Genomic DNA, 15,634 nt, shown 5'->3' on the forward strand with positions numbered 1-15,634 from the left:
AAGATGACATGGATTTGTACAGGAAAGCAGGGGTGGGGGGGTGGGGGGGCACACACAAAAACATGGACAACAGGAATAAGGACATCTTGCATGAATATATTATATATTTGTGTAACTGTAGTAAAGAAAGTATCAATGGGCCATGGACCTAAGTATTTATGGCTGAAAATCAAATACCCTACATGCAAATTAAAATTTTGTGAGAAGGAAGTGAGTCAAAATAATGTAGAGATCAAAGAGTATCTCCCAGATACCTGAACAAATAGGGGTTCTGTTGCTAAAAAGGAATGGGCAGTTGGCTTTTGAATAGACAACAGTGTCTGCCACTCTATATTCATGAAATTGAAAGAACATCTATCTTGTATGCTTATTGTAGGATTACAGATGTTTATAGCAACTGGCAAAGAGTAGATACCAAGTAAGTGTTTGTTATTGTTTTATCTAAGTACTCTATGATTATGCTTTAGAGCTTTTGAAAATTATGTTTGGGGACAATGTGGGATATTAGCTCTGCTTTGGAATACATTTAAAATGTGCCTGGCACATAATAGGCACTTAATAAAAATCTGTTGAATGGATGAATAAAGGAATACATTTTCACTCTTTTCTCTTTAACAAATAAAAGAAACAAAAGTCTTTGGCTGTAGGCCGGGCGCGGTGGCTCAAGCCTGTAATCCCAGCACTTTGGGAGGCCGAGACGGGCGGATCACGAGGTCAGGAGATCGAGACCATCCTGGCTAATATGGTGAAACCCCGTCTCTACTAAAAATACAAAAAACTAGCCGGGCGAGGTGGTGGGCGCCTGTAGTCCCAGCTACTCGGGAGGCTGAGGCAGGAGAATGGCGTAAACCCGGGAGGCAGAGCTTGCAGTGAGCTGAGATCCGGCCACTGCACTCCAGCCTGGGCGACAAAGCGAGACTCCGTCTCAAAAAAAAAAAAAAAGTCTTTGGCCTTCTGGAAAGGAAAGGTCTACTTAACTCATCAATCGAAGTTTGCAGAAAGAACACAGTAAAAGTATGATGATGATTTCAAGAGAGAAATATTGCCCAACATCATGTAACCAAGGAAATAATAATGGTAGTTGTGTGCTCTGTAATGGTGAAATATTCTTATAGGCTACTTTCAGTTATTACTGACTTTATGGCTGAGTTTTAGTAAAGTTATTTGCTATGGTTTGGATATTTGACCTCTCCAAACCTCATGTTGAAATTTGATACCAAATGTTGGAGGTGGGGCCTAATGGGAGGCATTATGGGGGTGGGTGGCTCCTGAATGAGGGGGTGCAGTCCTCACAACAGCAAGTGAGTTCCATGAGTTCCTGAAAAAGCCTGTTGTTTAAAAGAACCCAGCATCTTCCTCCCCTCTATCTTGCCTTGTGATTTCTGGCCATCTCCTCTTGCCTTCCACCGTGAATGGAAGCAGCTTGAGGCCCTCACTAGAAGCAGATGTTGGTGCCATGCTTCCTGTACAGCCTGCAGAACCATAAGCCAAATAAACCTGTTTTCTGTATAAATTACCTAGGTATTCCTTTATAACAACACTAATGAACTAAAACATTATTGAACTAAGAAGTGTCTAAGAAAAGTTTTACCCTGACGATTTCGATTGTTTTCTTTAACTTGTACAAATACATTGTTTGGAACAATATTTTAAGACCAAATGTAGTGGCTCATTCCTATAATCCCAGCACTTTGGGAAGCCAAGGAGGGCAGATCACTTGAGTCCAGGAGTTTGAGACCAGCCTAGGCAACACAGTGAGACCCTTGTCTCTATAAACAATTTTTTAAAATTAGCTGGGTATGGTGGCACGTGCATGTAGTCCCAGCTACTTGGGAGGCTGAGTTGAGAGGATCACTCAAGCCTTGGGAGGTTGAGGCTGCACTGAGCCATGATCATGTCACTGCACTCCAGCCTGGGTGACAGAGTAGACCCTGTCTCAAAAAAAAAAAAAAAAAAAAAAAAAAAAAAAAAAAATATATATATATATATATATATATATATATATGTATGTATTTTAGTGGTACAGTGTAGGGTCCAGCCCTACAGGGCCTGTGGGTTTTTCTCTTCGTGTGCAGAGACAAGAGATCGTAGAAATAAAGACACAAGACAAAGAGATAGAAGAAAAGACAGCTGGGCCCGGGGACCACTACCACCAAGGCACAGAACCAGTAGTGGCCCCGAATGCCTGGCCATGCTGTTATTTATTGTATATGAGGCAAGAGGGCAGGGTAAGAAGTGTGAGTCGTCTCCAATGATGGGTAAGGTCGTGTGAGTCATGTGTCCACCAGACAGGGGCCCTTCCCTATTTGGCAGCTGAGGCAGAGAGAGAGGGGACAGTTTATGTCATTATTTCTTCTATGTATTTCTCAGAGAGATCAAAGACTTCAATACTTTCACTATTTCTGCTACTGCTATCTAGAAGGTGGAGCCAGGTGTACAGGGTGGAACATGAAGGTGGACCAGGAGCATGACCGCTGAAGCACAGCATCACAGGGAGATGCTTAGGCCTCCAGATGGCTGTGGGTGGGCCTGACTGATGTCAGGCCTTCCACAAGAGGTGGTGGAGCAGAGTCTTCTCTAACTCCCTCGGGGAAAGGGAAACTCCCTTTCCTGGTCTGCTAAGTAATGGGCGCCTTCCCAGGCACTGGCACTACCACTAGACCAAGGTCTGCTAAGTAACGGGCGCCTTCCCAGGCACTGGCACTACCACTAGACCAAGGTCTGCTAAGTAACGGGCGCCTTCCCAGGCACTGGCACTACCACTAGACCCAGGAGCCCTCTAGTGGCCCTATCCGGGTGTAACAGAGGGCTCACACTCTTGTCTTCTGGTCACTTCTCACCGTGTCCCTTCAGCTCCTATCTCTGTATGGCCTGGTTCTTTCTAGGTTATAATTGTAGAACAAAGATTATTGTAATATTGGAATAAATAGTAATGCTACAAACTAATGATTAATAATATTCATATATAATCATATCTATAATCTATTTCTAGTATAACTATTCTTATTCTATATATTTTCTTTATTATATTGGAACAGCTTGTGCCTTCGGTCTCTTGCCTTGGCACCTGGGTGGCTTGCCGCCCACAGTACAGAACAAGTATCCCATAGAAATGAGATCAATCTGATATAACCTCTGCTTTCATAAAGTGGACAGTGACCTCTGGTATATGTTAGGAAAACATCCAAGTTGTACCTTTAGGAAATGGAGGCCTAAGGGTTCAGTAAATGTAGCTGCTGTTATTATTACTCTAGCCCTCTTTACTCCTTATTTTCTCTAAACTCCATTTCTGAAGAGTCCAGCATTTCCCAAAATATGCTCCATGAAAGACTACACCTATGAATAGATATATCTATGAATAGAAATGTGAATAGGTGTGATATAAAAAAGGGGTTCTGGGCCGGGTGCAGTGGCTCATGACTATAATCCCAGAACTTTGGGAGGCCGAGGCATGAGGATTGCCTGAGCTTAGGAGTTCTCAACCAGCCTGGGCAACATGGTGAACCCCATCTATACTAAAATACAAAAAATTACCCAGGCATGGTCGCCTGTGCCTGTAGTCCTAGCTACTCGGAAGGCTGAGGCAGGAGAACTGCCTGAACCCAGGAGGCAGAGGTTGCAGTAAGCCGAGATTGCACCACCGCACTCTGGCCTGAGTGACAGAGTGAGACTCCATCTCAAAAAAAAAAAAAAAAAAAAGGGGGTTGGGGAGTGCTTCTGGCCGGGCGCAGTGGCTCATGCCTGTAATTCCAGCACTTTGGGAGGCCAAGGCCAATGGATCACCTGAGGTCAGGAGTTCGAGACCAGCCTGGCCAACATGGTGAAACTCCATCTCTACTAAAAATACAAAAATCAGACAGGTGCCATGGCACACACCTGTAGTCCCAGCTACTCAGGAGGATGAGGCAGGAGAATTGCTTGAACCTGGGAGGCAGAGGACACAGTGAGCTGAGATCAAGCCACTGCACTCCAGCCTGGGCGACAGAGTGAGACTCCATCTCAAAAAATAAAAAATAAATAAAATAAAAATTAAAAAGGGGTTCTCAAATCCAGGAAAATCAGGAAACCCTAAATTAACAAAGCCAGAGGTTTTTTTTGCTAAACAACTTCTCACTCTTCAATGTGTTTATGTGTCCTGTGAATCTCCAACAGCAAGCTCTGACACAGCGTTTCTCAACCTTTTGTTCATTATAGGCCATCCCTCCCCCAGAGATTTAGACATTTTTACTAATCATCCTTTCCCTCCTTCCCACTCTCCCCCAAAATTAAATACTAAGGAATAAAATTTTACTGGGGGGACCACAAACCATTGTCCTAAGGTTCTTTGCCCCCTAAGAACCATTTCACCCCCTTGGGTATGATACCACCTCAGTTGAGAAGCATGCCCTAGTGTGAAATGCTTCTTGTATTAGTCTGCTCTCACATTGCTATGAAGAAATACCTGAGGCTGGGCACAGTAGTTCATACCTGTAATCCCAGTGCTTTGGGAGGCCGAGGTGGGTGGATCACTTGAGGTCAGGAGTTTGAGACCAGCCTGGCCAACATGGTAAAACCCGTTCCTACTAAAAATACAAAAATTAGCTGGGTGTCGTGGCAGGCACCTGTAATCCAAGCTACGCAGGAGACTGAGGCAGGAGAATCGCTTGAACCTGGGAGGCGGAGATTGCAGTGAGCCAAGATCATTCCATTGCACTCCAGCCTGGGCGACATGAGTGAGACTCTGTCTCAAAAAACAGAAACAAAAACAAAAAACCTGAGACTGGGTAATTTATAAAGAAAAAAAGGTTAATTGGCTCACAGTTCCACAGGCTGTACAGGAAGCATAGCAGCATCTGCTTCTGCAGAGGCCTCAGGAAACTTACAATTATGGTGACAGGCAAGGGGGAAGCAGGAATATCTTACATGGCCAGAGCAGGAGGAAGAAGAGAGAGTGGGGAAGTGCTACACACTTAAACAATCAGATCTCACGATAACTCACAATAACTCCGGAAGGCGGAGACTGCAGTGAGCCAAGATCACTCCATTGCACTCCAGCCTGGGTGACACGAGTGAGACTCTGTCTCAAAAAAAAGAATAAAAAAGAAAAAGAAATACCTGAGACTGGGTAATTTATAAAGAAAAGAAGTTTAATTGGCTCACAGTTCCACAGGCTGTACAGCAAGCATAGCAGCATCTGCTTCTTCAGAGGCCTCAGGAAACTTACAATTATGGTGACAGGCAAAGGGGAAGCAGGAATATTTTACATGGCCAGAGCAGGAGGAAGAAGAGTGGGGAACTGCTACACACTTAAACAATCAGATCTCATGATAACTCACTCACTATCACGAGACCAGCACCGAGGGGATGGTGCTAACTCATTCATGAGAACTCTGCCCCCCTGATTCAGTCACCTTCCACCAGGCCTCCAATACTGAGATTACAATGCGACATGAGATTTGGTGGGGACACAGATCCAAAGCACATCACTTCTCAAACTCATTTGACCGCAGACCTTTCAAGTGGACCAGTGTTCCCAGGAACATACTGTGAGAAGCCCTAATTTAGTTAGTATGGGATATTTTAACACTTCATTGTTCTCTTGTGACTCAAGGACAGAGACTTCTCTTTAATACGTAAATTCCTGGTAGAAGACTATTACAAGGAGAGGAGTTTTTAAAAAGGCTTGTTGATTGAGAAAACCTGTATCTGCCTCTGTTCTCCCCTCTAGCCATCATCCCTAGTTTGGGCTGAGAATTTTATACCAGTCAACTTTTTAAAAAAATTATGGTATAATATACATAAAGTGTATAATGTACTCTAATCTTAAGTGTACAGCTTGATAAATTTTCACAGGTGAATACTGAAGGAAACCAGAATCTGTCACATGTCACATCAAAACATGCCTCTTTGACATAATTTTTTTTTTTTTTTTTTTTTTTTTTTAGCTAAAGGCAACTAGGAAGCAGATGTAGGGAGTTCTCTGCCTTCTTTCTGTCTGACTAAAAGCAGGACAGAGAATTATAAAGACAAAAGGTCTTTCTATCCACCCTGCTTTCCCGCCTAAAGACAGGATGTAAATTCTTCTTTACAACCTTTATCAGCTTAGAGACAGTGCCAGAGGAATCTGAGCAGACTTTACTCCATTAGCTTCCCCATAAATTTACCTTCCTACATTTTCCCACCTGTAGGAGCCTGGGACTGCTTTTGTCATTACGTTTCTAAAATGTATCATGCTATATTAGACATGCTATATAAGCCAGACTCTTAAGCTACTGCTTAGAGTTACTTTTCTCCCACATTATGTGCACTGTATGTGTTAATAAACTTGCTTGTTTTTCTCTTGTTAATCTTTTGTTGCAGGAGTCTGTCCCAACTATGAACTTATGAGGGTTGAGGGAATATTATTTTTTATTCTCTTTAATACACCCAGTTCTGGATATAAGTACTAAATTATTGATCAGAAAATCCATCATGCCCTGGACCTGGTCAAGTGCCACATGCAGGTGGATCAGAAAACCTTAACAAAAATTTTTGACTTCCCATGATCCACATACTGTGGTGTGTAGTTTTCAAACTTTAGTGAAGAATCCACCTAGGAGTGTATTAAAATCACTTCTACTCACAGAGATTCTCATTCAGACGGTCTAGAGTGTGAGCTGAGATTTTTAATAAGGCACTCCAGGTGATTCTGATGCAGGTGGTCTGTGGATCACACTTGTGAGAAAGATAGGCCCTCCCTACAGGATAAAAGTCAAAGTCCTGAACAAGACATTAAGGCCTTCCTTAATTTGACCCAATTTTATTTTTCCAGACTCAGCCCTTCCTGATTTCCATCATACTGAATTAATCCCCTCTGCTCAGTAGGAAATGCACTTAGGTTTGTTTCCTTTAACCTGAAATTGCCCTTCTAGTCTTTTTCACGTGGCAAACTCCTACTTATCCTTCAAGACCCAGCTACACTGTCACTTCCTCAGGGAAATCTTCTGAACCTCATCAGGCAAAATGAGTTGCTCCTTCCTTGTTCATCTAGAACTTTATTCAAATTCTGTTATAGGCTGGGCACGGTGGCTCATGCCTATAATCCCAACACTTTGGGAGGCCAAGGCAGGCAGATCGCTTGAGGTCAGGAGTTCAAGACCAGCCTGACCAACATGGTGAAACCTCATCTCTACTAAAAGTACAGGAGGCAGAGGTTGTAGTGAGCCGAGATCGTGCCACTGCACTCCAGTCTGGGTGACAGAGTGAGATTCTGTCTCAAAAACCAAACAAATTCTGTTATAATACTTATCAAAATCCTGATTTTTTTTCTTTTAAAACAAAATCTTATTTAGAAGTAAGCAGGAGTATGTCTGGTTCTTAGCTGAACCCGTAGCCCTGCACAGGGCCCAGCACAAAGTGGGTAAATGAATGGATGATGTATGCTACTGATTTATACCTGGGGTCACTTAGTTCTCATTTTTTGGGCCAGTGAAACTGTAAGCTTCCCAAAAGACGAGGGTTTTTGACTCACTTTCGTATTCTCCAAAATCAGTAGTCAATGAAAAGAAAATACCTGATAAGTGAAAATAATCAGCACCCCTCCTAAATTCAGTGAGTGTCCCCATGCTTCCTAGGCTCCCACTACAACCGTTGTTGGGAGACAGGAGTAGTGTGTGAGCTGGGGGAAACTGTCACCTACCTACCAGGTGAGATCGTTATGTAAGGCCGGAAGCCACTGGCTCTCTCTGCCCATTCGCACCATGGAACGCCACTGCCATGGAGATGACCATTCCTCTAAACCGGCGTAGTTGGGTGAGGACTCCAGAAAGGCCTCTCAGGAAGGCAACAGTGCATGGCGACTCTTCACCCCTTCGTCCACCTCCTCATCTACGTACTCGCCTATTCCTGTGTTTACTCGTGTTTGTACTTGTTGGTTTATTTTCTTCGCATTTTTGTAGAGGACTAGGCAGCCGAGCTGGACCAAAGTCACGAGGGTAGTGAAGGCCCGGTCCACCGTCCAAGGTGAGCTCTGGGACCACTGACCACTGGCCCAGGCGCAGCGGGGCCGGGGTTCCTGCAGCTACCAGGAGCCCATTGACCTGAAGGGGCAAAGGGGCGGGGCGTGCTGGAGGGGAAGGGGCGGGGCAACACCGCCTACTTAAACTGTCTGGTCACACCGCGGACTGCGCAGGCGCGGGATGAAGCGTTGTGGTCCCGCCGGGATGCCCTCGCCTGCACCGTTGGGGGGCTCACCAGGGAGGTTCACGATGCCCCGCCCCGCCCCGCGGCCCCTGAGGGAATGCGCCTGGAGGGGAGGAAGGCAGGGTCGGCCTGCACCCAGCGCAGCCATGGATGACCCCCCGGCGACCGCCAAGTGCTGCAGGCGAGAAGCGTGGGCCAAGGCGGCTGCAGGCCCTGGGCAGCGTCTGCGGAGGAGGCCAGCGTGGAGTACGGCTCGGCCCGGTACCTGCTGCTGTGCGGCCTGGGCGGGATGCTGAGCTGCAGCTGACACACACGGCCATCGTGTCCCTGGACCTAGTCAAGTGCCGCTTGCAGGTGAACCCCGGCTGGTAAAAGGGCGTCCTCAGCGGCTTCGGTGTGACGATGCGCAGCGACTGACTGCGCGGCCTGGCTCGCGGCTGGGCCCTGACCTTCTTCGGCTACTCCTTGCAGGGCTTCAAGTTCGGCCTTTACGAGGTCTTCAAGATCCGCCACGCGGAGGCCCTGGGCCCAGAGAAGGCCTACGCGTGGAGAATCCGCCTGTACCTGGTCGCCTGGGCCTGCGCCGAGTTCTTCGCCGACCTCTCGCTGGCGCCGGTGGAAGCGGTGAAGGTCCGCGTGCAGACGCGACTGGGCTACGCCGGCCCCCTGCGAGCCACGGCGCCCAGGATGTAGGGCGAGGAGGGCCTGTGGGCCTTCTGCAAGGGCGTGGCGCCGCTGTGGCTGCGGCAGATCCCCTACACCATGAGGAAGTTCGCCTGCTTCGAGCGCACGGTGGAGGTGCTCTACAGGTACGCTGTGCCCAAGCCCCAGAGCCAGTGCACCAAGGCTGAGCAGCTGGGCATCACCTTCGTGGCCAGCTACATCGCCGGCGTCTTCTGCGCCGTCGTGTCCCATCCCGCCGACTCTGTGGTGTCTGTGCTGAACAAGGAGAAGGGCAGCACGGCTCTGGGCGTCCTGCGAAGACTGGGGTTCGCGGACGTGTGGAAGGGCCTCTTTGCGCTCATCGGCCTCTTTGCGCACATCCTCATGGTTCGCACCCTCGCGGCCCTGCAGTGGTTCATCTGCTACCTGGTCAAGGTGTATCCCAAGCTGCCTCGCCCTCCCGTGGCGCAAGCGCCCGAACCCCTGAAGAAGAAAAAGTAGGCGTGGAGTTCTGAACTGCTCTAGCCACAGTGGGTCCAGATTTCCATCAAGTGGGGAGTTGCGTGCAAACAATACTAGTGTGTAAGATGTTCACATTTTGGGTAGAGGTTACTTAATATGCAGTCTGAGTTCTCTTTAAATGACTGCTTCTTTTTGGCAATTCAAGAGGATTTGCAAACCTTTCGTTTGGGGGTTTGAACCATTATCTTTGGGGAGTTGGCATGGTTGCTTTAACTCAATAGTTTTTCAGCAATTAAAAGGAAAAATTCTTAACAGGAAGTAATGTTAGGTAGTTTTGGGTCTCTAGGTGTTATCTCCTTTGATTCGCCCTTTCTGTAGAGATTATCCAAGCATAACTACTGAATAGCCTGCAAATGAGGTTTTAAGGTCAGCACAACTATATGGATGGGGAACAAAGTGAGATTCTGGTACATGGTGTTCATCTCAATAGAAATCGGGCACCTATTGAATAGATGAAGGACTCATCGCATATTTCCTGTTCATATCCATTACAGGTAAAAATTATTAAAAGTTAAATTGTGACTTATACTGCCTTGTAACTTAGAATGTATTCACTGTTTTCAAAGAGACATGAGAAGATCTGCATTTTCTCCTTTTTCTTTGTCCCTTCTCTTCCTGATGTTGCTGATTAGAACATAGCTCTCTCCAGGAAGTGCTACAATTGGATCAATGTGGAAAGCCGGAAAGAGATGAAGGGCAGGCTCTGGGAATAAATATGTAAAGAAAAGCCTCTGTTCTCCAAAGATTTCTTTTGTATAACTCAGCTTTCAACAGCCATACATCCAAAGAAGACCATACCACCCTGACATTAAAAAAAAAAAAAAAAAGAAAAGAAAAAACCCCAAATCCTGCAAATTCCAACTACTGTCTGTTGAATATTAAAGAATGGTTTTGGTGACTTTGGAGGGAAAATCTCACTTTAAGTGTAATAAATACTCTTCACTTAATTTGGTAGATGTTTCAGTGATCTTTACAATGGTTGAGATTCATAAACTTTAATGAAATTATAAAGCATGTTTTTGATTCTCTGTAGCCTTCACATCTCTGATTGGGGAAATTTTACAATCAGTGAAATTCCGTGAATTAGAGATGTTTGTAAAATGTGAATAAGAAACAAACTTCAATAAGGCATTTGATATAACTTACCAAAGTGTAACATGATTGCCTTAAAAACTTGTATTAAATTAGACTACAAACTTAGAATATGTTAATGTTTAAACTTTGTAATAGTAAACTGTTCAGCGGTTAACAGAAGTTTATTTATTTATTTATTTTTTAACAGAAGTTTAAAAGTGTCTAAATTTAAGTATGTCTGAACTGTCTTGAATAATAAAGAGATGAAGAAAAAAGTCGACTTTTGAATGAGATGGAATGAAATTTATTAATATTTAATGCTTCTATTTAGCATATGATTGGGAAGGAACATTAGCTATTGTTAAGACACTTCAGTTAAATACATTTCTGTCTATTGTCTTCTAAAATGTAGGAAGTTTCTTTGGTAAACAATTTTTAAGTAAAGTACTTTTAGTAATATAATTTTGGAAATTGCTGCAAAATCTATGGATTTCAAGATAGTAAGAGACCACTTGTTCTGGTTTGTGGTATTTCATGATTGTTCCATTGATAACACCAGATAATTTTTGTAATATATATGGTATATGTTTAGAGAAGTATAATCTAAGGAGAACCAGATGGCATGATTCTGGTAGTTATGAACATGGTCAAGAAGATGGGTTTATTGGCCAGGGAGGTGGCTCACACCTGTAATCCCAACAGCTTAGGAGGCCATGGAGGGAGAATCGCTTGAGGCCAGGAGTTCAAGACCAGCCTGGCCAACATTGTGAGAATCCCTAGCTACTTGGGAGACTGAGGTAGAAAGATCACTTGAGACCAGGAGTTTGAGATTACAGGATTTTGAGGCTAGGATCATGCCACTGCACTCCAGCATGAGTGAAGAGCAACATAATTTACTTAGTTCGGGTCAGCAGTTTTCATATTCAGTTCCTATACATTCTATTCCCCACTCCCCCTCCCCCCCGCTTTATTGGTTTTTTTTTGGTGGCTTACAAATGTCTGTTTGAATAAATAGGGGAGGGATAGCTGATAATAGAGAATAAAGACAATTTAAGTAAGATAACAAGAATTCAGAATCATTAAGGTTTTTCCTAGTTATTATTTCTTTGGAACAATTTAAATTTTTATTCAATGTTTTACCTTGCCTGTGTAGGAGACCAGAATATGCTGCCCCAAAATATGAAGGATTGTTGAACAGAACAGAAGAAGCAAATGCAGGAAAGCTCTCTGCCCTCTCCTTATTTTCCAAAGAGCAGGGCATAGATTTACAAAGACAAAAAGTACCTTGCCCACCTTCCTGCCAGAGAGAACAAACATTAACCACTGAAAACAACTTTAGACCCTTATAGGTGTGGAGATGTTACTAGAGCAATCTGTATTAACAAGCTTTACTAACTAGCCTTTATGTGCCATTTATTGCCTTCCCCCAAGGTGCTGTCCCTAAAGGCTCAAAAGTCCTTTTCCTAAAATTTCTCTAAATATTTGCTGTTCTTTTTTTTTTTTTTTTTTTTTTTTGAGACAGGGTCTCTGTCACCCAGGTGGGAGTGCAGTGGTGCAATCACAGCTCACTGCAGCCTTGAACTCCTTGGTCTCAGGTGATTGAGCCTGAGCCCGCCTCAGCCTCCTGAGTAACTGGGACTACAGGCACACACCACCATGCCCAGCTAGTGTGTGTGTGGGGGTGGAGAGGGGTTGAGACGGGGTTTTTCCACGTGTGTGTGTGTGTGTGTGTGCGTGTGTGTGTGTGTTGGTGGAGATGGGGTTTTTGCATGTTCCCATGTTCCCCAGGCTGGTTTTAAACTCCTGGGCTCACCTTGACCTCCCAAAGTGCTGGGATTACAGATGTGAGCCACCATGCCCATCCTGCTGTTCTTTGTTGAAGATGCTATATAAACTGAAATTCAAAGCCACCTCTTTGAGAACTACTCATTCTCTATATCTCATGTATATGTGAAATATACATGTTAATAAGCTTCTCTTTTTCTCTTGTTAATTTGTCTTTTGTAACAGGTTAACTCCAACTAAGAACCTATGGGGGTTATTCTTCCCTCACACCTATAGTTAGCATTCTCTGTGAAATCATCCATATCTTATTAGAGTAATAAAAGCCATAGTATACATCTGGTATTGTTAGGCATTTCATACTCATTTTCTCATATAATCACTGTCACGCATGTCCATGTAAGAGACCACCAACAGGCCTTGTGTGAGAAATAAAGCTTTTTAATCACCTGGGTGCAGGTTGGCTGAGTCCAAAAAAGGAGTCAGCAAAAGGAGATAGGGGTGGGGCAGTTTTATAGGATTTGGGTAGGTAGTGGAATATTACAGTTAAAAGGGGTTGTTCTCTTGCGGGCAGGGGCCGGGTGGGTCGCAAGGTGCTCAGTGGGGAGCTCCGGAGACTTATAGTCCAGAAGAAGGAATATCACAAGGTAATGTCATTAGTTAAGGCAGGAACCAGCCATTTTCACTTCTTTTGTGGTTCTTCGGTTGCCTCAGGCCACCTGGATGTATGCATGCATGCTTGGGCTCAGAGGCCTGACATTCCTGTCTTCCACTGTAAGAGTTACCCAAAGCATCTGTGATGGTCCAGGCGGCTTCCAAGGCGATCGGGTAGTGTGAGTCTTCAGTCGCTAAGCTGAGAAGATCTGGGAAGGAGTCAGTCAGAGAGCCTTGGGCCAGAGTTCCAGGGCTCTGGGAGTGGCTGCCGGGAGAGTTGGACAGTCCGATTTCCAGTGGGGTCCCACACAGATGGGACACGTCTTAGGAGGAATCCCGGACTGCGGGCATTCCTTGGACCAGTGGCCAGATTTCTGGCACTTGAAGCAAGATCCTGAGGGAGGAGGTCTTGGAGGAATGCCTGGCTGCTGTGGTTTAGGTATTTTGAAGTTCTTGTATACTGGAGATGTGGCTGGAGTTTCTCTTGCAGTGGAGGCAAGTAATTCAACTCAGAAATACGTTGCCACTTGGCTGCCTCTATTATTCTACACCTTGAAGGCAAGGTTAATTAAGTCCTGTTGTGGGGTTTGAGGGCTAGAATCTAATTTTTGGAGCTTTTTCTAATGTCAGGAGCGGATTGGATAATAAAATGCACATTGAGAATAAGACAGCCCTCTGGCCCCTCTGTGTCTAGGGCAGTAAAGTGTCAAAGGGTTGTTGCCAAACAAGCCATGAACTGGGCTGGGTTTTTATATTTGATGAAAAAGAGCCTAAACGCTAACTGATTTAGTTTGACTAAAGAAGAAGGAGTATTAACCTTGACTATGCCTTCAGCTCCAACCACCTCTCTAAGAGGAAATTGTTGGGCAGGTTGGGTAGGGCTAGTGATGGAACAAAACTGTAAGCCGGACTGGGTGTGAGGAGGGGAGGTGATAGAAGGATTACAGGGTGGGGGAATGGAGGCTGAGGAAGAATTGAGACCTGGCTCGGCCTGGCAAGGAGCAGCCTGGGGAAGAGGGGAGAGGCTAGATGGGTCTGTAGAAAAGGAAGATTCAAAGGACTCAGAGCTTGGGGTGGAGACTGAGGGAACAGACAGGAGAGAAAGAAGAAAGATTTGGGACAAGTCGCATTGGGAGCAGAGACTAGGGAGGGACTGATGTGTAAAAGAATGCCTGGACATCAGGCACCTCAGACCATTTGCCCATTTTTTGAAAAAAATTATCTAGATCTTGTAGGATGGAGAAATGCAAAAGTGCCGTTTTCTGGCTATTTGGAGTCATTACTCCAAGTTTGTACTGGGGCCAAGCGGTGTTGCAGAAGAAAATAAGACGCTTAGGTTTCAGATCAGGTGGAAGTTGAAGAGGTTTTAACTTTTTTAGAACTAAGTCCAAGGGAGAAGAAGGAGGAATGGAGGGAAGAAGATTGCCCATAGTAAAATGGTAAGTTTAGAGAAAAGAGAGGGTAGAGACATGGAGAGAGAGGGGGTGGTACTTGCCACCAAGGTGAAGGATCAAGGCAGGCATCCCTGCAGTGATCAGACACCTCTGAAATGTGGGTGAATAATCAGACAGGCGTCCCCGCAGTTATTAAACACCAAGGGAAGACTGTCTTCCCAAGTCGGTGACCAGCGCTGAAATTTTGAGTTCACAGATAAAACGCGTCTCCTCTGTCTCTACCAGAAAGGGAAAGGAACCAAAATTAAGGAAGGGAGAGATTGAAGTGTGGAGGGATAGCGAGAGAGGTTGGAGAAGAGAGTGAAACGACCACTTACCCGATTTGAAATTGGTGAGATGTTCCTTGGACTGGTTGGTCTGAGGACCGGAGGTCGCAGGTGGATCTCCTCACCGAGTGAGGGCAAGGACAGGGGACTGGTCTCCCAAAGGAGTCCTCCTGTTTCTGGTCTTCAGCACAAAATGTCAAGCGTGTCCATGTGAAGACAGTCCACCAACAGGATTTGTGTGAGCAATAAAACTTTTTAATCACCTGGGTGCAGGCGGGCTGAGTCTGAAAAAGGAGTCAGCCTGCCTGTACCCAGGTGATTAAAAAGCTTTATTGTTCACATAAAAGTCTGTTGGTGGACTCTCTTCACATGGACGCGCTTGACAATCACAATTCTTGTTTCTATATAAAACTAAGACTCAGATGCTAGATAACTTGCTCAAAGTCATGTAGCTAATGAGTGATATAGTCTGAATCAAAGTCCACATGTTCTTCATTACTCCAGCTCAGCACCTTATTAGAACTAATGACTATCATTTTCTTAAATTGTTTTTCATAGTACCCTGAACTTATTTCTTAAAAAAAAAATTAAGGCTGGGTGCCATGGTGCAGGCTTGTAATCCCTGCACTTTGCGAATCTGAGGCAGGTAGACCACTTGAGCCCAGGAGTTCGAGACCATCCTGGGCAACATGGCAATACCCCATCTCTACCAAAAAAAAAAAAAAAATTAGCCAGGTATGGTGATGCATGGTTGTAGTCCCAGTTACTCAGAAGGCTCAGGTGGCTGAGGTGGGAGGATCCCCCATCTCAAAAATATATATATTTGTATATACTATAAAGCTTTCCTCATTTCGCACCAATGAGGAGTTTGCAGTGTGTCTCAATTGTGGAAAACCTATGGCAAAATTATCTAGAAATAAACTGCAAAATAGTCAATATTTAATTTAATATTTAAGTCATTTGCTCACCAGGTCAGTGCCTCAGTTCTAACTTGAAGGGACTGATCATAAATGCAGCACTTTTGTGTGTGTGTGTGTGTGTGTATGTATGTGTGTGTGT

General features: G+C 44.9%; 1 pseudogene; it reads left to right on the forward strand.

Annotated features, from left to right (window-relative positions):
- The first annotated feature begins 8,314 nt into the window (after window positions 1-8,314).
- LOC102144495 (solute carrier family 25 member 3 pseudogene) lies at window positions 8,315-9,776 on the forward strand (annotated as a pseudogene).
- The last annotated feature ends 5,858 nt before the right edge of the window (window positions 9,777-15,634 follow it).

The sequence above is a fragment of the Macaca fascicularis genome, chromosome 1 (genome assembly GCF_037993035.2).
Source record: "Macaca fascicularis isolate 582-1 chromosome 1, T2T-MFA8v1.1".
Classification (NCBI taxonomy): Eukaryota; Metazoa; Chordata; class Mammalia; order Primates; family Cercopithecidae; genus Macaca; species Macaca fascicularis.